This window comes from Pseudorca crassidens, chromosome 13 (assembly GCF_039906515.1).
Source record: "Pseudorca crassidens isolate mPseCra1 chromosome 13, mPseCra1.hap1, whole genome shotgun sequence".
Classification (NCBI taxonomy): Eukaryota; Metazoa; Chordata; class Mammalia; order Artiodactyla; family Delphinidae; genus Pseudorca; species Pseudorca crassidens.
Window position 1 is genome coordinate 20,129,271 of NC_090308.1, and position 19,941 is coordinate 20,149,211.

Sequence of the window (19,941 nt, forward strand, 5' to 3'; positions counted from 1 at the left end):
TCCTACAGTAACAAGGTGAGGGAAAGGCAGGAGAAGCTAGTAACAGTCTGACAGATGCTTTTAATAGCAGTGGTCAGAATATAGAAAACAGTATTTTTTAAAAATATATATGTATGTATATACATACATTTTAATATGTATGTATGTATATATATTTTATATTTTACAAAATATAGTTAAATCTTAGCACAATTTTTTAAAGTTCCTTTCTCAGTTTTCTGCCTCTTATGCTCCATCAAGGACCCCAAAGCTCATAAGTAACCCACAAACTCAAACGCACTATCATATCAACATATACAACGTTTAGGCGAAAAAACATAGCTATGTTTAACTGTGGAAAATATGTTATCCTCATTTATTCTTTAAACATTTCAAAAGTGTCACTAATGGTGGTGTTACTCTGTTATTTTTTTTAGCTTAAATTTACTCTCTATGCTTTCCATAGAGACCTTTCAATCCATTTACTGCCCACTAGGGAAAATGATAGTATATAAAGCAGAAGGAAGTCAATCTTGGTACTATTTTGACTACGAAAATGTCATTTCTAAACATTCAAGACTGCCCTCACAACTTTAAAGGAGCTCTCATCTTATGAATTATTTTGTAAGGTTCCAATGATACTTTGATGAAAATTCTCTTCAAACCTACATCCTTTATTCAGTATTCATAATACATGGGAAACTGATGTGGCTGTAGCCCATATGGAGGGCAAAGATAGTTCCCAAAACAGTTGTTGCTCTTTTTGCAAACATAGCTGAGGTTAACCAGAATGAACTAATGGTGAACAACGCAAGAATGAAAGATCTGTCCTCCCAGGACTCATGAATGGAGCTCCCCTGCCCATCACAGCCCTAACTTCCCCACTAGAATGTGAGGACCAGAAGGGCAGGTTGAATTGTCCATTGCCATATCCCCAGCCACAAAACGTTGCCTGCCCATAGCAGGTACCTGATCGATGGTTTGTGAATGAGTCTGGGAATGGATGAATAAATAATTGAAAGAAAAAATGCATCTGCCACCCTCATGCGGATCAACCCAGAGGCACCTTAATAGATTAGGGCTGTTTACTAATATTAACTTTTCAAAACCATTTTTATTTTCTTCCTACAAATAATCCAGCCTAATTGCCCTGCAGTGTTGTTATGAAACACAAAAGAGAGTCATGTCAAGGGCCACCCTAGTAACATCATTCTCAAGTTCTTCTCTCCCTCAAAAAACGTGTATATGTCTGTCTGTTTACCGACCTGTCTTTCCTAGAGGGCGAGGAAACCCAAATTTTGACCTTTAGAAACACAGTAATATTCCTCTCCTTGGATGTGGGGAGGGAAGAGAAAAGGATGAGGCTCCACTGAAAAGGCAGCATCGTCTTCATTTCCCCTCAATAAAGCCAAAATAGAAAAAGTTAAATATTTTCTCAAAACTTCTGTATTACAGTATGTTCTATGGTCATTTCAATTTCAAATGAAATGACCAACAATGAATGAGTTTCTACTATCCCATAATTCTGCACTTCATTTTTTTTTTAAAGAGTGCAGGAATTTACTTAAATCTTTGCTGACCTGAATCTCATTGGGATTGAATAAGATTTGGAATTCCAGCAGACCACTGCTATCTTTGACTGTTGTCTTCCGCATGCAATGTAATTGCCCTTTTCAGCTTCATGTCCTTCGGAACTGAAATAGCTTGGATATTTGGGCTTATTAGTTACAAAAGAAAAAGAGATCTTTAAGCAAAAAAATAATGAGTTCAATTACAAGATGGCTTGGATTCTGACAAAGAAAATATTTGAGAGTAAAACTGATTAAACACCAGGACAGGATGTCAAACAGAGCTGCAGAATCATTCCCCCTGAACATTGTTTTAAAAAAAACAAAATAAAACTTTAAAAGTTACTGTCTTCCTTCTTTGTGAGATCCTGACCTTGTAGGATGTCTCCTAAAGCTAGAGTCTATAACAACATTATTGAGTATCATGACGGATAACAATTAAACATCACAAATCCTTCTCTGTAGGCAAAATCTGGTTACTTTCACTGTTGTGGACTTTCAGTATTAAAAAACTGGTACACATTTGTGACAAAAGAGATTGTTCCCAGGAAAACTGCCCTCAAAGTAAAATTAATTAAATTGGTACCGTAATAAGAAGAAAGTGAGTTCTTGTCCTTGGGTCTGGTGGAAGTGAGGGTAGCTTAATCAAGTTTACTAATATGTCTAAGAAAACAAAACGTCTCAAGAAAAAAATGGTGGACAACATAGAAAAGCACAGAGCAGAAGAACAAAATCTGGTAATGTAACAAATCCTTAACAAGGTTCTCCAGAAAAAATAGAAATATATATACACACATCGAGAGAGAGAGATGATTGAGAGGCTTAGCAAGTCAAAAATCCACAGGGTAGGGCTTCCCTGGTGGCGCAGTGGTTGGGAGTCCGCCTGCCAATGCGGGGGACGCGGGTTCGTGCCCCGGTCTGGGAGGATCCCCCATGCCGCGGAGAGGCTGGACCCGCGAGCCATGGCCGCTGGGCTTGCGCGTCTGGAGCCTGTGGTCTGCAATGGGGGAGGCTGCAACAGTGAGAGGCCCGCGTACCGCAAAAAAAATAAAATAAAAAATAAATTAAAAAATCCACAGGGTAAGCCATCAGGCTGGAACCCAGGGAAGTGTTGCTGTTCAAGTCTGAAAGCAGTCTGCTGGCCTTCAACTGATTAAATGAGGCCCATCCACATTATGGAAGGTAATCTGCTTTACTAAAAGTCTACTGTTAAATGGTAATCTCATTTTAAAAAGAATACTTCATAGAAACATATAGAATAACGTTTGACCAAATATCTGGGCACTATGGCCTAGCCAAGTTGACACATAAAATTAACCATCACAACTTGTGAGAGAAGAGAAAAATGAACTGTGGGGAAAACAAGAAGCCACTGCAAATGTGTTTTGGGCTACAAATCATCCTTGTTTGTCAGGGACTGACAGGTATATCGGGCAAACGGACTTCAGTGCTAAAACTGGGAAAGTCCAGAGCAAGACCAGACAAGGTCATCCTACAGGGAAAGATATTTCATCAGCCTTTATCCTCATCTAAATCTTACCAATAATTCTTCCAGGCTCTGACCTTCTACGTTACATTTATATAGGTTCATGGGCGCACCAGTCCTTGGAAAAGACTTCCTCCAATATAAATAAATAAATTCATTGTGGTTTATACAGCTGCTTCTTGTGAATTTTGATATTGAGTATTCATCTCTAAGTGTATGGATAAAATCCAGGAGCCAATCCAGCCATAAAAATGTTATCAGAATCACAAACAGCCAGAAAGCCTGTTATAAGTCAGACAACCAGTCTTTACCTAGAAGCCCTTTCTGCAACCTTCAACAAACATGAATGGCAGTGAAACTTTGGAATGACTGAAACAGTATTTCCTAAACTGGTTTCCATGATAAGAACTGGCTCAAGGGGGGAAAAAATGTTTGAAAAACACTGAGATGAACAAAATAAAATATGTTCTTTACTACAGGACTTTTCATTGCCTTGAATATATAATGTGCATTGCATGGCACCAAAGGAAGACATAATTTGCAGAATTTTCCAAAGTAATTGGACCACAGAAAGCACGTTCATGGTAGACATTTTAATATCTTCCAGAACAGGGTTTAACAGATAGTTTGTTAAACACAGGCCTAACAAGATATATCAATACATGGGAAACACTTCAGTACATCAAAATATTTCCAGAAACATAACTTCTGGGTGTTCTTCTGCTTATTAATGCTCATAAGCAATTACGTAGACTCCAAATTTGTTTTGTATCTTAGTATATGATTCAAATGTTGATTCACTGATGAGTTTCACCTTTAAAGAGAGCATAGATTACTTTTCTTTTTTCACTTTGCCATACTCCCAAACCAGCAAACAAGTATTCAGCAAAGACTGTACAAGGAGATCAAGGACACCATGTGCTGCAGCAGAAGCCCCTCACTTTCTGCTTCCTTAAGGGGCTCACCTGAGGCTTGGTGGGCAACACATCCCTCTACCAGTCAAAATTCACAGGTTGGGAGTCAATGGGATACGTGTCAAATTAATCTGATTGACTTAATCAGCTCCACTAAATTTTTAAAGTTTATATTGACACTTAAACCTCAAATAGGAAGGAACTGAAGGATGAAGTATCAAGGTAAGAGAATAAGATTTGGGGGAAATTGTGTGTTGCAGGTTTGCGGGGGGGATTTCTAACTGGGAGGGGATCTAAATCGAGTAGGATCAAACACACAGAGGTCGAATTCAAGGATGCTGGATAACGTATGTTTATGACAATTTGGATCGATGCTAGTTTGACCCACTGGATATACAAGCTTTAGCACCAGATCAATTTGGAGAGAAGGTCTGAAGACTACTTTAAATATAATACAAGGTATTCATACAAACTCAAAAACACATATTTACTGAAATGAGAAAATAGAAAACTAGTAAAAATATTGAAAATGTCACTACATTGCATGGCACTTAAATTGAGCATTAGCTAATTTTAAATGATTGCTTTCTCCTCCAATGCTGCCAATATTGCCAGCAACAGATGTTGTTACTGCAAATGCTAATTATTATATGCCCTAGCCACCATCTAGCTCTTGCGCGCGCGCTCTCTCTCTCTCTCTCTTTTGGTTTGTATTAGCAACTACATCTGTGCATGTATAAACTGCATATGATTTGAAATTGTGTTTTGTGTAGGATGATGTCACCATACCAAAATAACAAAGAGATCACTTATTTTATTCCCCAATGTTAAACACTGTTTTATAAATAGTACTGAATAAAATGAAGTTCATCTATGATCTCTGACCATTGTCACATTTCAGCTTGATGGGGTACAATCAGAATTTATTTCCGTTAGGTTCTAATAAACAAATACCCTCAAAATAAAATGTTAAGACATGGAGAAAAGTCACAGAATATATTCCATGTTAACTTTCCAAGAAAGAGTCACTGCAGTGTGAACTTAAATACTATTAAAACAGGTATACAACTTGAAAATTATTCCTTTTAGCAACTCACAAAGGTAAACATTTACAAAGAAAAGGGAGATCCAAAAGGAGAACAGAAAGCTGTCTGAAATCCTCAAAATAATTTCTTCTGATTAATTTCTAAATATCCTAGATATCAGAAAACTTACTTTACCTCCATTTATACTAATGAAATCTGAAAATAAAAATTTATTACTTCATACCTAGTATTAAGTTCAGTTGTCAGATATAGAAGATGAAGGTTAAAAAAAAATGGTGCACACACTAAAGTTAAAGAATTCTGAGATTAGTTGCAAGAAACATGGGCCTATAGCCTTTTAAAGTAGACGTGACACAATAAACAGAATATTCATTTCTAAGTAACTTTCTACAAGTAATTGACAGGTCATCTCTTGCCGAAGTTATGCTAAGGCAAAAGTTATTCAGTCATAATGAAAGAAGAGTGGGAACAGATCTGGAATTGAAGTTTAACAATGAAATTGCAGGGGAAGTTCTATTATTAATGCCCTGCCTAGCAACTGATATTCTATCCTAATTCATTTCATCAAATGCTTTTGAACATCTGTTATGTGTCAATGCTGGATATCAAGGCTGTGATTTTCATTATATAGCAAACCTTTGACAGATGTGATACAGAATTTTGACACATAGAAAAATCTATTTTTGTTACAAATTTTGTACCTTGCTGTTTTGAATATAACTGTCAGAAATAAGTGATGAATTGAGTAGGTCCTGTGAGGTGGTACAAAGGCAATACAATCAAGTCTAAGACCCAAGAGGTAATATCAAGCTAGTGCCAGAGAGAGATCTTGTGTTCACTGGGAACCTGGAAAAACTTTTTCAGGGCAGTAGAATTTTACTCAATAGCAACAGAGCTGTAGGGGAGCCAAGGATAGACAATGATGAGTGTATCCTTCCATAAACGCTATAAGAGACTAGGCTCAGATCAAATATTGGCAGACTTTTTTTTTTTTTTTTTTTGCTGCACTGCGCGGCTTGTGGGATCTTAGTTTCTGGAGCAGCGACTGAACCTGGGCCCTCAGCAGTGAAAGCACGGAGTCCTAACCACTGGATCTCCAGGGAATTCCCCAGTTTTCATTTTTTAAATACTTCAAACATCCTACCAAACTGCAATATTTAGAATCAAGCAACAATTACAAAATGTCCTATCCCTTATACTAAGGAGACAGATGATGGAAGAAGGACGGGTCCTTATAAAGAACCTATCTTTAGTGGAATAATAAGAAGTCACTTGTAATACAGTATGATCTCACTTATCTGTGGAATCTAAAAATACTGAGCTCTTAGAAACAGAAAGCACAGTGGTGGTTGCCAGGGGCTAAGGAGTACGGGTATGGGGAGATGTTGGTCAGAGGGTATAAGCTTTCAGTTACAAGAGGAATAAATTCCAGGATCTACGGTACAGCACAGTGACTAAAGTTAACAATACCTTATTAATGTTATGTCAATTATACCTGTACATCAGCCTATAATTTTATGAAGTGTTAAAATAACATTCAATTTTTAATTATTTAAATCTTAAAATCAGGTCATTGATTTCTTAAGACTAGATCATTCATAATTAGGTAGAAGTTACACCTACTTCCCAGTCTTTTCTTCTCTCATAATCCCGTTTGGCCTTTCTGAAGACCATTAGGGGAGGTACAGCTACAACATTTTTGGGAGAGGTGCTACATTTGTGTGTTATGTAGGTCCTTGCCATGCAGAGTCTGTCTCATGGACAACTCTCAGAGATATGAATTACCACAACTACCACATAGATGTGGAAACAGAGTTCATACAGCTTGAAAGTGACAAAACAGTGTGATCAAAAATCAAAGGCTCTGGAATTATATGGAAACAGAACTAGAGATAAAGATGCAGGGGTAGACATAATTCATATTCTGGAAGGTCTTACATTTCAACTATATCTAAAATCATTTAATTCAAACATGTTATTTATTTAAATCTTAGGAGAATATGAATATTGATACACTACTCCTGTGTCAGGAGTGGACTAGACCCTTTTAGAATTAATTAAAAATATATGTGGGGCTTCCCTGGTGGCGCAGTGGTTGAGAGTCCGCCTGCCGATGCAGGGGACACGGGTTCATGCCCCGGTCCGGGAAGATCCCACATGCCGCGGAGTGGCTGGGCCCGTGAGCCATGGCCGCTGGGCCTGCGCGTCCGGAGCCTGTGCTCCACAATGGGAGAGGCCACAGTGGTGAGAGGCCTGCGTACCGCCAAAAAAAAAAAAAAAAAATATATATATATATATGTGAATTCCCAAGAAAATATTAATTGTTTAAATAATGCTACCACTATGCTCACAACTTCTACTTTTATTTTGAGGACTAACAGATATATCTGTGAATCCACATCTTTTAGAAATCACTGGAATATCTGATTTTTTTCATAAGATGTCAGAACCTTTTACTGTAGGAACTGAGATTTGCTATTTTGCCCTCAAATACTTAGGAAACTATTTACTTCATAACTTCAATGATGGAACTGCTTCCTAAGAAACTTGAATTCTGTAACATCAAATAGATGTTGACCAAGTGTGGAAATATCAAACAGTTGTAAAACAGCTCAAAGGAAATTGAAATTTTGTCATAGACAAAGGGCCAATAAATATAAGGAAAAATTGTTACAAGTAATCAGTGATTGCAGTGTAAAACTATTTATCAAATTGGCAAATATTTAAAAATTATAAAAGTCTTGGCTAACAACAGTATGATGAAACCAATATTCTCATACACTATAGGAGTATATTTGGGGACAGCCACCTGACAGTGTACAGCTTTTGATCCAGCAGAGCCACTTATGTGAACTCATCCTAACAAAAAAATCACAATCCATTACAGTCAAAGGTTTATACAGAAAGAATCCATTGCAGCATTGTAAGGTCAAAATTAGAAAAAAGTCATTTGTCCAGTTCACATAGTACAATGGAATATCTAACACTACCATAAAAAAAATCATGATTTTTCAATATAAAGAAATATAAAAATGCTTATAAAATACTATTATGAAAGGAAAAATCAATATTCAAAAAGGCAAAAGCCATGATATAATTATGATTCCAAATTTGTATAAATATGCTTTATACAAATACATTTATACAAAGAAAAGAAAAGTAAAATGAAATAGAGGAAGATGTTAATAACATTCCCTCCTGAGCAGCTGAATTAACTGGTAAGTTTTATTTTCTTCCTCCTTTCTTTCTGCATTTTACAAGAAGAGCACTTTCTTTTTAATATATCCAGCAGTAAAAATATAAATGCTATCTTTAAAACTAATGAAATCTTCTTCAATTTGCCAAACAAAATTAAAGGTGGTTTGCTATACGTGCATATGCATGTTTAAAAGCTGACTATCATTACTATCTTTGACAACAGTATAATTCACAGCTTTTTCTAAAAAACAATTTTTATATCAACTTCAAGATGAAAAACCAAGGCTCAGCAAGGTAAGTGACATACCCATTTCATTCAATACAGCTTTTATGTACAGAAAGATAACTCCCTCACTCCCCCTCCAGGGTTCCCTCCACTATCCCTCACTGTTTCAGAAGTAAAATCATTGCTCAGTACCGGGCGGGTGATTGGTTCCAGGACCATCTGAGATAGCAAAATCCATGGATGCTCAAGTCCCTTATATAAAATAGCATAGTATTTGCATATAACCTATGCACATTCTCCCATCGTCCCGCATACTTCAAATCATCTCTAGATTACTTATAATATCTAATACCATGTAAATGCTACGTAAATACTTGTAAATACACTCTAAGTACTATGTCAATAGTTGCTGCGTGCACCACAAATTCAAGTTTTGCTTTCTGGAAATTTCTGGAATTTCTCTTTTCAAAGATTTTTGAGCTTTGGCTACATGGATACAGAACCCGTGGGTAATGAGGGTCAACTATATCTTAATTCTTTATTTAATCTCCCAAAAGATAATATAACATGGAGAAATATTTAAATGAGTCCCCTTCCTCAATTCCTTCCAGCCCTAGCCTACCACCCCATTTCCTGATACACACTTGTCCTGCATAGGTATATATCAGGAAATGGGGTGGTGGCTTCCCAGTCTTCAATTCTTGGCTTTTATTAAAGGAAACATTCTACTGTTTTACACAGTGCTTTGAGCCTCAAATGAGGTTTCTCCCAGATTGCAATAAATATTTGTTAATTTTGATTTAATTTAAAGAGCAGGGAGGTTAATCAAGAGCAATTAAGAGCACAAACATGTTATAAATAAATAAATACATTTTGAAATCTCCCAACTCTTCCATTTAGTCTCAGAATATGCCATTCCAATTCAGACTTACAACACAGTATAAAATGTGTTCCACACAATTTTCAGTAAATAAGGAGCAACTCTAGGTTTCAAATATTACAATTTCTATCATTCTTTCACCAGATGAGAAACTTCAGTTATCTGGCAATGGGAAAAGTGTTATGTATATTGACGTATCAAAGACAAAACGCTTAAAGATAATAGCGTGTGTCCTGAAAGAACCACACCACGTGTGATTAAGTCAAATTATAAAGCAGCACCTTTAAACAGCAACTCAGAAGAAAGGCGAAAATTAAAACAAAAAGATGCAAATATGAATGGTCTTTGTAATAACCTGTTAGGAGTAAATCGCTTTTGTGATAAAAGTTTATGCGTCTTTCCCGAGCAGGATTAAGAAATTAAGAATTTCGTCTTCATAAACTTCTACCAACCTCGACAAATGTGAAAGTCAAAGACATTATGTCAACACCCAAAATGAAAAGGCCCCATTCATTTCAACAAAAGTTACCAGTTCCAAATAGGATTTGGAAAATCTTGTTAAGTAGGGGTGCAAACCAAACTCTCCTATTAGACTGAATTTTAAAGAATGAATGCTTTCATAGAGGACAATTTTCTTTCTAATCTCTACAGGAATTAGTAAACTGTAAAAAATGAGGGTATCAAGACTACATATTTCCCGCCTTGTGAAGTCACAAACTTTTGCAGTAGGCATGTGCAGCTTTTGTAAAAGGAAAAATGAGTTTTAAAATGCCTTTCATTCAAATTGAAATGAGCTAAAAGAATGAAAAGCTACAGAGCAAATATTTATCATCAGGTAAATCAAGACACTTTTAAGCTATTTTGTATTTGTCACAGTCTTAAGTTAACAAAATGTGAAAAATGCACAAAGAGCAATTGATTTTTTTAAAAGCTCAACAGTTAAGTCTGCAGAGCTTCAAGTAATCTTTTCAACCATTATCATAGTAGAGCTGCTGCTGCTTTTGAAACATTTTATCATGATATATTAAAGCACAGATGATAGTTGAAAGAACAGTAAGTAAAATAAACACTCATATACTGACTACCAGATTTAATAACTGGTTAGATGTTACCATAAGTGTTTTACCTAAAGAGATATATTTTTATTTATTTATTTATTGGGAATCATCTTCAGGTAAATCATTCATACCAGCTACTTGATTCATTTGCTGTCAGTCCATCTCAAGAACCTATAAAATATACTTTTATAATATAGGCCCATAAAATCCAAAAATAGAATATACCCTTATCAAAACAATTCAACCATCACCACTATTAACAGGTCCTAAGACAAATCACTTAACCTCTCTAAGCCTGTCTTCTCACCTTTAAAAAATGAGGGCACTCAACTTGAAAATATCCACTGTCACCATTGGTTACAAGGCTTTATCATTTCAATACCCACAAGAAAACTTCTCTCACTGGCTTATTCAATCTGCATATGAAATTCAGAGAACCCTTAAAACCCCTAAAAGGTGCAAGACAACTGGTCAGAAGCAGCCCTCTACCCCAACGCTCAGTCCTAAGGATGCACTTCTAGAAATCACTCCAAATTTAAAGCGAGGGTGACATTTGGCACAAGTAAATTATTGAACTATTTAATTGTCATAAAGTGTTGATCCTCAACCACATGAGACTTCCTGAGATTTTGGTTTACATTATAATTTCTCCAATCTTTCAACAGCTTCCTATTAAGATTTGCTGCTCAGCTTTTATAAATAAGCATAATAGGTCATTAGGCTTCCATTAGAAACAATTACTTCAAAAAGAGCAAATGTTGCCCTTTGTTTACCACCGCACCACGTTTCTCCCACAATGACAGGCTATGTAATGAAGCAACCCAGGATTTGCTTCAAATATTAATGCAAAATAGCACTCAGTCATTACAGTCATTACTTCAAGTTATTCAGTACCTATCAAAACCTCACTCTCAAAACAGAGATTAGGCAAAAATCATCTGAGAATCATCAGAAAGTTTAATTATTGAAATTCAAGAAAGATCTTCCTCAAGCCTCCCCAAATCTTCCCTGTGTCCATCAGGATCTGAGATAATGTGTAGATTATAAAAATTATGGCTGTCCTAATTCTGGATTAAATAGAAATTTCAGAATATTTCTTATGACTAGATAACTACTGCCTCAGGGGCCACTAGGCCTGCTCAGAAGACATGGTCCCTTTCATGTAGCTCCAATATGAATCTAAGTTGTTTGGAAATTGTATGATTTTGTTGGCAGAGAATGTATCTTAATATGGAAGCTGGCTTGGTGCCCTAGAAAGGAAGAAGAATGAAACGACCCTGCAGTGCAGAAAGATACGTGGTGGTTGGTATTCAACATTCTGCCACCTGAGTTGAGACTAACGGAAGCTTTTTTTTTTTTTTACATGTTACCAAGATTTTATGTAATGCAGAAAAGTACAAAAATGAAAGTGAAAAACAATCATCAGATTCTTTCATTAAGAAATAACGCAGTAGTAAACATTACTTAAAACATTTTTCAGTTAAAATAAGGAGGAAGAGTGAAAGATAAACTTCTCTACAAGTGAGGTAATATAACACTATTTCTAAATACAATTTTTTTAACATCTTAATTGGAGTAAAATTGCTTTACAATGGTGTGTTAGTTTCTGCTCTATAGCAAAGCGAATCAGTTACACATATACATATGTTCCCATATCTCTTCCCTCTTGCATCTCCCTCCCTCCCACCCTCCCTATCCCACCCCTCTAGGTGGTCACAAAGCACCGAGCTGATCTCCCTGTGCTATGCGGCTGCTTCCCACTAGCTATCTATTCTACGTTTGGTAGTGTATATATGTCCACGCCACTCTCTCACTTTGTCACAGCTTACCCTTCCTCCTCCCCACATCCTTAAGTCCATTCTCTAGTAGGTCTGTGTCTTTATTCCCGTCTTACTCCTAGGTTCTTCATGACCTTTTTTTTTTTCTTAGATTCCATATATATGTGTTAGCATACGGTATTTGTTTTTCTCTTTCTGACTTACTTCACCCTGTATGACAGACTCTAGGTTCATCCACCTCACTACAAATATCTCAATTTCGTTTCTTTTTATGAGTGAGTAATATTCCATTGTATATATGTGCCACATCTTCTTTATCCATTCATCCGATGATGGACACTTAGGTTGCTTCCATGTCCTGACTATTGTAAATAGAGCTGCAATGAACATTTTGGTACTTGACTCTTTTTGAATTATGGTTTTCTCAGGGTATATGCCCAGTAGTGGGATTGCTGGGTCATTTGGTAGTTCTATTTGTAGTTTTTCAAGGAACCTCCATACTGTTCTCCATAGTGGCTGTATCAATTTACATTCCCACCAACAGTGCAAGAGTGTTTCCTTTTCTCCACACCCTCTCCAGCATTTATTGTTTCCAGATTTTTTGATGATGGCCATTCTGACTGGTGTGAGGTGATATCTCATTGTAGTTTTGATTTGCATTTCTCTAATGATTAATGATGTTGAGCATCCTTTCATGTGTTCATTGGCAATCTGTATATCTTCTTTGGAGAAATGTCTATTTAGGTCTTCTGCCCATTTTTGGATTGGGTTGTTTGTTTATTTGTTATTGAGCTGCATGAGCTGCTTGTAAATCTTGGAGATTAATCCTTTGTCAGTTGCTTCATTAGCAAATGTTTTCTCCCATTCTGAGGGTTGTCTTTTGGTCTTGTTTATGGTTACCTTTGCTGTGCAAAAGCTTTTAAGTTTCATTAGGTCCCAGTTGTTTTTATTTCCATTTCTCTAGAAGGTGGGTCAAAAAGGATCTTGCTGTGATTTATGTCATAGAATGTTCTGCCTATGTTTTCTTCTAAGAGTCTGATAGTGTCTGGCCTTACATTTAGGTCTTTAATACATTTTGAGTTTATTTTTGTGTATGGTGTTAGGGAGTGTTCTAATTTCATACTTTTACATGTACCTGTCCAGTTTTCCCAGCACCACTTATTGAAGAGGCTGTCTTTTCTCCACTGTATATTCTTGCCTCCCTTATCAAAGATAAGGTGACCATATGTGCGTGGGTTTATCTCTGGGCTTTCTATCCTGTTCCATTGATCTATATTTCTGTTTTTGTGCCAGTACCATACTGCCTTGATTACTGTAGCTTTGTAGTATAGTCTGAAGTCAGGGAGCCTGATTCCTCCAGCTCCATTTTTCGTTCTCAAGATTGCTCTGGCTATTCGGGGTCTTTTGTGTTTCCATACAAATTGTAAAATTTTTTGTTCTAGTTCTGTGAAAAATGCCAGTGGTAATTTGATAAGGATTGCATTGAACCTGTAGATTGCTTTGGGTAGTAGAGTCATTTTCACAATGTTGATTTTTCCAATCCAAGATCTTGGTATATCTCTCCATCTATTTGTATCATCTTTAATTTCTTTCTTCAGTGTCTTATAATTTTCTGCATACAGGTCTTTTGTCTCCTTAGGTAGGTTTATTCCTAGATATTTTATTCTTTTTGTTGCAGTGGTAAATGGGAGTGTTTTCTTAATTTCACTTTCACATTTTTCTTCATTAGTGTATAGGAATTCCAGAGATTTCTGTGCATGAATTTTGTATCCTGCTACGTTACCAAATTCATTGATTAGCTCTAGTAGTTTTCTGGCAGCATCTTTAGGATTCTCTATGTAGAGTATCATGTCATCTGCAAACAGTGACAGATTTACTTCTTCTTTTCCGATTTGGATTCCTTTTATTTCTTTTTCTTCTCTGATTGCTGTAGCTAAAATTTGCAAAACTATGTTGAATAACAGTGGTAAGAGTGGGCAACCTTGTTTTGTTCCTGATCTTAGTGGAAATGCTTTCAGTTTTTCACCATTGAGGATGATGTTGGCTGTGGGTTTGTCATATATTATTATGTTATTATGTCGAGGAAAGTTCCCTCTATGCCTACTTTCTGCAGGGTTTTTATCATAAATGGGTGTTGAATTTTGTCAAAAGCTTTCTCTGCATCTATTGAGATGATCATATGGTTTTTCTCCTTCAATTTGTTAATATGGTGTATCATGTTGATTGATTTGCGTATATTGAAGAATCCTTGCATTGCTGGAATAAAACCCACTTGATCATGGTGTATGATCCTTTTAATGTGCTGTTGGATTCTGTTTGCTAGTATTTTGTTGAGGATTTTTGCATCTATTTTCATCAGTGATATTGGCCTGTAGTTTTCTTTCTTTGTGACATCTTTGTCTGCTTTTGGTATCAGGGTGATGGTGGCCTCATAGAATGAGTTTGCGAGTGTTCCTCCCTCTGCTATATTTTGGAAGAGTTTCAGAAGGATAGGTGTTAGCTCTTCTCTGTTTCATAGAATTCACCTGTGAAGCCATCTGGTCCTGGGCTTTTGTTTGTTGGAAGATTTTTAATCACAGTTTCAATTTCAGTGCTTGTGATTGCTCTGTTCATATTTTCTATTTCTTCCTGGTTCAGTCTCGGCAGGTTGTGCATTTCTAAGAATTTGTCCATTTCTTCCAGGTTGTCCATTTTATTGGCATAGAGTTGTTTGTAGTAATCTATCATGATCCTTTGTATTTCTGCAGTGTCAGTTGTTACTTCTCCTTTTTCATTTCTAATTTTATTGATTTGAGTCTTCTCCCTTTTTTTCTTGATGAGTCTGGCTAATGGTTTATCAATTTTGTTTATCTTCTCAAGAACCGGATTTTAGTTTTATTGATCTTTACTATCATTTCCTTCATTTCTTTTTCATTTATTTCTGATCTGATCTTTATAATTTCTTTGCTTCTGCTAACTTTGGGGTTTTTTGTTTTTCTTTCTCTAATTGCTTTAGGTGCAAGGTCAGGATGTTTATTTGAGATGTTTCCTGTTTCTTAAGGTAGGATTGTATTGCTATAAACTTCCCTCTTAGAACTGCTTTTGCTGCATCCCAGTGGTTTTGGGTCGTCATGTCTCCATTGCCATTTGTTTCTAGGTATTTTTTGATTTCCTCTTTGATTTCTTCAGTGAGCACTTGCTAATTAAGTAGTGTATTGTTTAGCCTCCACGTGTTTGTATTTTTTACAGACCTTCTCCTGTAATTGATATCTAGTCTCATAGCATTGTGGTTGGAAAAGATAGTTGATATGATTTCAATTTTCTTAAATTTACCAAGGCTTGATTTGTGACCCAAGATATGATCTATCCTGGAGAATGTTCCATCAGCACTTGAGAAAAATGTGTATTCTGTTGTTCTTGGATGGAATGTCCTATAAATATCAATTAAGTCCATCTTGTTTAATGTATCATTTAAAGCTTGTGTTTCCTTATTTATTTTCATTTTGGATGATCTGTCCATTGGTGAAAGTGGGGTGTTAAAGTCCCCTACTATGGGAGCTTCCCTGGTGGTGCAGTGGTTGAGAGTCTGCCTGCTGATGCAGGGGACACGGGTTCGTGCCCTGGTCTGGGAAGATCCCACATGCCGTGGAGCGGCTGGGCCCATAAGCCATGGCCGCTGAGCCTGCGCGTCCAGAGCCTGTGCTCTGCAACGGGAGAGGCCACAACAGTGAGAGGCCCGTGTACCGCAAAAAAAAAAAAAAAGAAAAAGAAAAAGAAAAAAATAGCTATTTAAAATGCAATCCTGTAGAATGGTTTCAATTTTTTTTAGTTAATTGGAAAACCATTATATCATATCTGATGATACTGCTTTTAGCTAAAAGTCATTGATAGCGTAAGTTTTCTGATTAACAAAATGTTAATTTGATAACTTTTAAAAAATAATTTTAAGATACACATTGACTTGGGGAGCTGTGGCAAAACAGAGATCAGGGAGTCATGTAAAGAGTGGTGCTGCTTTTGGAAGCCACAGGAAAACATCTGATGACAAGTAGGGATGTAGGTACTGTCTCTCTTGACCTGCCTCACTTTCAGCTGTAATCTCAACCCGTTGAAAAAGCACAGAAACAGAGCGAAAGTAAGGGAAGTAATCTGCCCAGGTGTCCATACAGCGCTGAGGCAACATACCCAGGACATCGATGGAGGTGGATGAGATGTAGGCAAATCCTTCCACATTTGGCACTTTTTTCCCTAAATACCTCAGGCTTCACAAATGTTTTGAACTAACCAAACCGTGTTTCTCACACAACCGAGAAGAGACAGTGCTCATGTGATCAACTGGAGTTCTACCTCCAGGCGAGAGACCTCTGACCTTTCCTATGGTTCAAACAAAATGTGTGTGATTTGAGTACGGAAAGAAACTGAGGGAATCTGAGAGTTGACCTTCAAATATATATATCTCAATACTCAGAACATGACAAAGTAAAGTTCCATTGCCCTAGAACACTCGAGGATTGAATTATTCAAGGAATGCAGAATTTTCCAAGAAAAAAAAAAGGGAGGGAAAGGCAGGGAGGAAGCATAAAATTTAACTATATGGGGTATAAATCATTTGAAGAACACCATTCCACTCTGTGTCTTCTTTAAAAACACATAATCATCCTTAACTACCTCTAAATAAAGGGGACCCCCACACGTAGATGAAAAGTGGTATGTAAACATACTTCTTCAGTGAATCTGAAAATCTGTTCAGAGATGATTTGCCTTTGTCATCATATACCTTTGCTTTTCGGCACCATAAGCCTCCACATAGCTCTCTGTTGTCTACATGCGAACACGAACACACACACACACACACACACACACACACAGCAAGACTTTTGTAGACATCACCCATCAATCAGATTGCTAGGTAGAATCTTCTGGTCTCTGTTCACAGAGTGCTCAGAGGCAGCTGCTGATACCACAGGAGACATGGTTTTTCGGGGATGACTTTGAGATCAGCACTGCTCTGAAAGCCTGAGTGCTCCAGAAGACTAGGTTAAGAATAGTCAGAGTTTCACTGTACGGATGAATCAGTAGCACCAAAATGTGTGTATATACCACATAGAGAGAAAAAGACTACCAACTAGGGTGCAAGAAGAGAACAGCAGAAAATAAGAACAAAATTACACTTTACTAATATTTAACGTGGAATCTTACCATGGCATATACGTATAATTTTTATATGAATATATATTATATATATATATATATATACACACACACACACACACATATATTTAAAGTATTTTTACTGATAGGACTACTTGATCAAAAGGTTTGGAGGTGATCAAAACCATGTAAGCTAAAGTGAGTTATGTATATATATATATATATATGCAGGCAAATAGAAGTTATATTACTTAAATCAAAAATTTTTAAATGCTTAAATAATGAGGAATTCAATTTATAACACTAGTTTTATATTTTTCTTATTTTTCTATCATGGCTCATATCTCAATCTACTCTACAAAAAGCTGCTTTTACCACATCCTCAATTAATAAATATTTTATGAAAATTGGCACTAAGGAAAAGAATGGTACTTATAAAACAAATTTATTCAGCTTTTACTGCAAAGATTTAGTGATGAAATATCCCAAAATAATCAGATAACAGTGAAAACAAATTAAAAGTCAACTTTATTTTTTAATCATTTACATTCACCTTTGCTTTTACTGTGCTCTAGAAGAAAAATTATTTTTATAGAATATTTTAAAGGAACTAAGCAATCAACACCATATCTGGAAAAATTAGCATCCAACATAAGGTGATTTTAGGTCATCAGGGCAATTTCAATGCTGCTAATTATATCTTCAAGTAAGCAGGACTTATGTTTCAGTACCCTGTCAAATTTTATGGGATGTATGACCAGGAAGAAATAGTTTTAAATGTAAAAAATACAAGTGAAAGTGTAAATAGCTTAAGAGAAGGGGAAAAGGATATTTTAACTCCAAGAGCTATAAATTCCAAGTGTCTCTTTTCATTCCTCCCTAATCTTCAAAACGTACAGGAAAAAAACACAAAATGAGAATATTCAACACAAATTTCCAAATGTGTCATACATAAGCTATTTTCCTATAGACGAAAGATGCATGAACATAAGCAAAGAAAGATAAGGTATCACAGAGGAAAAAGTCTGATGAAAGACTGAATTTCCATATAATATGTAAAAGTAGAGATCCTATAAGAGGAATAAAAAAGGGGATAAAATATTAACAGACACTGGATTTCAAAACACAAATATGAATTTAAAATACTCATGTCTCCTAACACTTTCCCCCATTCATTTCAGTCTGTAAATGTATTTACAATAGACTGCCTCTACCTTTTTATGAAGAAACACTGAACCTTAGCATTTCCTTTCTAAGAAACTAAATTTAGAGAATGTAGAAGGTATAGGAAGAGATAGTCATGATAGCATTTAAAATTTAAGGGGAAAAGAATTTATAGTGTCTTAAAGTAAATGAATAGCAAACTTATCTAAACTTTTAAGTATTACACATAGACTACTGATAATTAAAATACAGTTAAATACTTTCAGTTGGTATACTTTACCCATGTCAGTATTTGAGATGGCAACTGTTAATTAATATGCAATTCTGCAACTAAAACTTTTATTCATGTTATATGACCTAATATAGTTCAGTAATTAAGATCAGTTTTCAAAATATAACCAATCAAATAAAATATATTTATTTCATAGTAATTTTGCCACTTCCTATTTTAAATTTCTGGTTCTTGAGCCAAATTTCATGTATCACTGCCTTATATTGACACCTGCTGGAAAGTACTGGAATTGTAGATCTCTCATTTCGTTATCTGTATAGTTGTAAATCTTGCTTTTGAGAAAAGAAATGTGAAAGATAACATCTTCACTGAGAATAATACAAATTTTAATATTCTAAGAAAAAAAAGTAACACTTAATTCCAAACATTTAAATTTAATGGTTTCTGTAGAAAATTATAAATCTCAAGATGTCTGCCCAAAGAGTATTTCTGTTGGGAATTAACTTATCCAATGACTTCATTAACTTAACTTGTGCTAATTTGGGGTATGATTATGAAACTAATTAAGCAACCTTCTCCAGTATTTGAACTTCCACTTTTCACCTTAAACTATCTTAATACCTTGGTCACATGACTTGAGGAAAATACCTAATTTTGTGAAAGTATGCATACAAATGGATCAGAAAAATGATCCAGCTAATAAAACAATATTCATACCTGTAGATTAAAAGGATAAAATAACATGCATTAGTGAATGAGCTTTTCTTCTCTATTTTCAAAACTGCTTGTTCATGAACTACATAAACATTTTACCAGAATAAATTTATTCTCTGAAGTGCACCAAAACACAGCATATTAAAATAAATAATTTATGAATTCTTACAAATGAATAAATTAAGTTGTATTAAGTTTTAATTAACTTCTTATGCAAATGAAAACACTTCTAAGTATCTCTGCAAAGAATGCTCACTACCTTAATCTGTCTCCTAAAACTTTTCAGAAAAAAAAGATTCCAGACAGAAATACATTTAATTGACCAAACTGTTAGAAATAAGAATATATCATAGAGTTAATAAAATTCTGCTTTTCCCCTCTAATCCACTACCATATAATAAGCAGGATCTAGGTGCTCAGACATGTCCTATTTTATAACATCAGAAAAATAACATTGTCCTAGAGACAGTTGTTACAATTACAAATGAGTTTGGGCAGCTAATAGGGCAACAAGATACATTCTTGCGAATGGCACTAAGAACATGAAATAAAGGAAGAATATTGTACT

General features: G+C 35.6%; 1 protein-coding gene across 10 annotated transcripts in view; it reads right to left on the reverse strand.

Moving 5' to 3' along the window:
- UTRN (utrophin) overlaps window positions 1–19,941 on the reverse strand; it is a 492,142-nt gene that overhangs the window by 208,859 nt on the left and 263,342 nt on the right. The window lies entirely within an intron of this gene.